This window comes from Penaeus monodon, chromosome 26 (assembly GCF_015228065.2).
Source record: "Penaeus monodon isolate SGIC_2016 chromosome 26, NSTDA_Pmon_1, whole genome shotgun sequence".
Classification (NCBI taxonomy): Eukaryota; Metazoa; Arthropoda; class Malacostraca; order Decapoda; family Penaeidae; genus Penaeus; species Penaeus monodon.
This window is the reverse complement of record NC_051411.1, coordinates 35,934,381-35,939,380: the sequence shown is the minus strand read 5'-3', so window position 1 is coordinate 35,939,380 and position 5,000 is coordinate 35,934,381. Positions and strand designations below refer to the sequence as shown.

Here is a 5,000-nt window from a genome sequence, read left to right as displayed (position 1 = left end):
TAGAACTTATAATGGTAATAACAGTAGTAATACGCGTAATAGTAGTTATAGTTGTAGATGTACCAACAACAATAATTATAATAAATCATGTTATAATAACATCATTATATTTATGATTATAAGTATGTAAATTATGATAATTTATCTTTATTATTATTGTCATTATCATTATAATTATCATTAAAATGATTACATCTATCAGTGTTATCAATATTATAATATGCATTGTCTTTACAATGATAATAATAAAAGCATTAATAAAAAAAAAAAATCACTTAGCAAGAAAATCAAACTGAAATACAAGCAAGGAAGAGAGACCTTAATACATGAAACATAATCAAGGACTTATGAGAGAAAAACATATTAAAATAAACAGATAATAGATCAAACATACGAACAATACCCCTGCGCTTCCAACGTACTAGTGTAGACAGAACAAAACCCATCAGTGGCTAAGCTAAAAGCCAAAATGGAAGCTTTCATAGTGACTGCACAGGATTAAAGCCAATTCATGGGAGACAAGCAACAAGCGAAGGTACGAAAAAAGACCCAAAATGTGAGAAATAAGATCAAACTACATAACATTTGATATAAGGTTGCTCTGTTCTTCTACCTAATTATGAAAATAGACATGACAATATTGGACAGTTTGGAAAATATGGCAATACTGCAATTTCCCTTCTACTGACGAGGCAATAAATAAATAAAAGACAAATTCTATGGTACTTTGGCATTAACAGAAATTCTAAGCAAAGGGACCCCAAAAGTGATTAAAGATCATGCATAAAATGCGTCATTTCGTCGATATTGCTGAACCAGCAGACATAATTTTCTTTTCTTGGAGACTTCTAAAATGAGCCTAATACAAGTACTTGATGTCACAATTAGAGAAAATATGACATCCTGTGCTTACGTTAGTTATATTAAATGTTAGATTTTATCATTTGTCGAAATGTAAATGTAATTGTCATTGATTTGCAAAACATTTCTATATATTAATTCGGGCCAAAATAATAGGAACCTTCACCCAAAACCTTTATGTGGCCTAGTAGTAGAACTGCCAAACTGTAAAAAAAAAAAAAAAAGATATGATGCTAATATTTCCAAACGATATAAACTTGTAAGTATTGTGATTTCCATCTATCAATGCTTCTGCCTGTCTGCCTACCCTACCCCCCCCCATATATATATGTGTGTGTGTGTAATGTGTGTAGGTGTAAATACTTCTGTCTCTATCTGTTTGTTTGTCTGTCTGTTTGTCTGCCTGCCTGTCTCTCTATATGTATTTGTAAATATATGTCGATATATAGTGTAAATGTATAGAAATATGCACATGTATATGCACATTTGTGCCATCACCGATGCGCCATGTTGACATCATGCAGTTGGCTGGGTCTTTATACTAGGGTGGCTGATCCATGATCCTACACCAGGGAGTAGTTGGTTAGGTAATCATTGTACGTGGTGTATATGTATGTATGTATGTATGTCAAGCATCGGTGGTTCAGTGGTAGAATTCTCGCCTGCCACGCGGGAGGCCCGGGTTCGATTTCCCGGCCGATGCACGTACTTTCTGGTGAGGATTATTTTCTCATTCGTTTGAGAGGTAAACTTGTCAAAGTTAAGATTCTCTCGCTCACTCATCCATGTGTGTGTATTTCTATGCATATATATGTATGTGTATTTCTATGCATATATATGTATGTGTATTTCTATGCATATATATGTATGTGTATTTCTATGCATATATATGTATGTGTGTTTATATATGTGTGTGTGTGTCTATATAAATGTATGTGTATATATATGTTTATATGTGTGTATATATGTGTGTGTGTATATGTGTATATATTTATATATATATATGTATATATATATATATATATATATATATATATATATGTATATATAATATATATATATATATATATATATATATATATATCAATATATATATATATATATATGTATGTATATATATATAAATAAATAAATATATATTATATATATATATATATATATATATATATATATATATATATATATATATATATATTATGTATTTATTATAAGTAAAGTAGGTCAGTATGTGTTAGTTCCTTATTCATTCAATCCCTTGTGACCTTAGAGAGCTAAGACCATTGTGTGTGTGGAAATTCAGTATTTATATATCATCTATTTCTTTATGGAGTTTATTAATTTATTCCTTTAATAATTTATATATCATCTATTTCTTTATGGAGTTTATTAATTTATTCCTTTAATAATTATTCTAATTATGATAACTATTTTGAATATGGTGATAATAACTCTCCTGATGACGATGGTGATAACTATTCTGATTATGATGAAAATAAATATCCTGATATGATGGGGAAACTATTCTGCTTATAATGATAACTATCCTGATGATGATGAGAAGATACTAATACAGTATATTAGTGATGAAGGCAATATTAACATTGATAACAATGATATAATTTAAATCATGAGTATATTTATTTTTTCTAATAATTGCAACGGCTACATGAATGATAACGAAAGTAATAATGATAATAATGATAACTAATAAATAATAATAATAATAACAGTAATAATAATAATAATGATAATAAAAATAATAACAATAATAATAATAATAATAATAATAATAATAATAATAATAATAATAATAATAATAATAACAGCAATAAATGCAAAAACGGTAATATAATTATTGAGGATAGCGATGATGACGATATGATAATGATGATAATAATATAATAAAAATAGAACTTATAATGGTAATAACAAAAGTAATACACGTAATAGTAGTTATAGTTGTAGATGTACCAACAACAATAATTATAATAAATCATGTTATAATAACATCATTATATTTATGATTATAAGTATGTAAGTTATGATAATTTATATTTATTATTATTGTCATTATCATTATGATTATCATTAAAAGGATTACATCTATCAGTGTTATCAATATTATAATATGCATTGTCTTTACAATGATAATAATAAGAGCATTAATAAAAAAAATAATAATCACTTAGCAAGAAAATCAAATTGAAATACAAGCAAGGAAGAGAGACCTTAATACATGAAACATAATCAAGGACTTAAGAGAGAAAAGCATATTAAAATAAACAGATAATAGATAAAACATACGAACAATACCCCTGCGCTTCCAACGTACTAGTGTAGACAGAACAAAACCCATCAGTGGCTAAGCTAAAAGCCAAAATGGAAGCTTTCATAGTGACTGCACAGGATTAAAGCCAATTCATCGGAGAAAAGCAACAAGCGAAGGTACGAAAAAATAGTTATGACCCAAAATGTGAGAAATATGGTCAAACTACATAACATATGGTATAATGTTGCTCTGTTCTCCTACCTAATGATTATGAAAATAGACATGGCAACATTAGGCGGTTTGAAAAATATGGCAATATTGCAATTTCCCTTCTTACTGACGAGGGTATTAGCAAAAAATAAATAAAAGACAAAGAAAAGTATATGGTACTTTGGCATTAACAAAAACTCTAAGCAAACAAACCCCAAAAATGATTAAAGTCATTTTATCGATATTGCACACCCTGTGCTGATGTTAATTATGTTTCATCGTCAGATTTTATCATTTATCGAAATATAAATGTAATTGTTATTGATTTTCAGTTTTTTCTATACAGTAATTTCGGGCCAAAATAAACGAGTGACTTTTCTTTGCCCAAAACTACTACTACTGTCAAATAATATAAATTTGTTACTATTGTGATTTTTGTCTATCTGCCTAATCACCTCTCTCTCTCTCTCTCTCTCTCTCTCTCTCTCTCTCTCTCTCTCTCTCTCTCTCTCTCTCTCTCTCTCTCTCTCTCTGTCAGTTTCTCTTTCACTGTCTCTATGTAAATATATGTAAATATAAATATACACATATATGTATCAGCACTTTTATGCCATTATCAATGCAGTGTTTGACGAACTACTTGACGCCATGTTGCCATCATGTAGTTGCTGGGTCTTTATACTAGGATGGCTGATCCATGATCCTTCCCCAGGGGAGTAGTTGGTTAGGTAATTACTATTTTATGTATACACATAAATGTACCATGTGTATAAATATGTATAAATACGTGTGTATATGCTTGTGTGTGTGTGTGTGTGTGTATATATATGTATATATATATATATATATATATATATATATATATATATATATATATATATATATATGTATATATATATATATATATATATATAAATATATATATATATATATATATATATATATATATATGTGTGTGTGTGTATATATGTATATATATATATATATATATATATTATATATATATATATTATATTATATATATATATATATGTATATATATATATATATATATATTTTTTTTTTTTTTTATGTAAGCATTTAAAGATATTATCAATCATCGGTGGTTCAGTGGTAGAATTCTCGCCTGCCACGCGGGAGGCCCGGGTTCGATTCCCGGCCGATGCACGTTATTTCTAGTGAGGATTATTTTCTCATTCATTTGATGAATGATGTTGCTATCCTGAGTCTCTGGAATCACTGGTGGCGGCTCTTGGTGCATTTAGCAATGAGGCAAAGCCCTTAGATCTAAAGGTCTGGACCAAGTCCAAGATTCAGGACTTTGGGGGCCTGTTAGGGGAACCCATTCAACCGATCCATGCTTGCGATGAGGATGTTGAAATCACAGAGAGCTTTGCATACCTTGGTAGAGTAGTCCATATCACTGAGCTGTTAGACCAAGAAGTCAGTAGATGGATTGGTCTGGCAGCAGGAGCTATGAACTCGATTTACCTTGATATTGCCAGTTTTGCTATATGGAAGCGAAACCTGGACACTATCGAGTTTCGTCTTGATGCCTTTTTGTAACAAGTCTCATCGCTGGATCATGGGGTACAGTTGGCAGAACCACGTGTCCAACCGACAGCTACACCTTGAGACTGGCTTGGGACCTGCTACTTGC

At 29.8% G+C, this 5,000-nt stretch overlaps 2 non-coding genes across 2 annotated transcripts; both read left to right on the top strand.

Moving 5' to 3' along the window:
- The first annotated feature begins 1,493 nt into the window (after positions 1 to 1,493).
- Trnag-gcc lies at positions 1,494 to 1,565 on the top strand. Its single transcript has one exon. It is a non-coding gene; the product is annotated as a tRNA-Gly (tRNA).
- Positions 1,566 to 4,436: 2,871 nt separating this feature from the next.
- Positions 4,437 to 4,507, top strand: Trnag-gcc. Its single transcript has one exon. It is a non-coding gene; the product is annotated as a tRNA-Gly (tRNA).
- Positions 4,508 to 5,000: the final 493 nt, after the last annotated feature.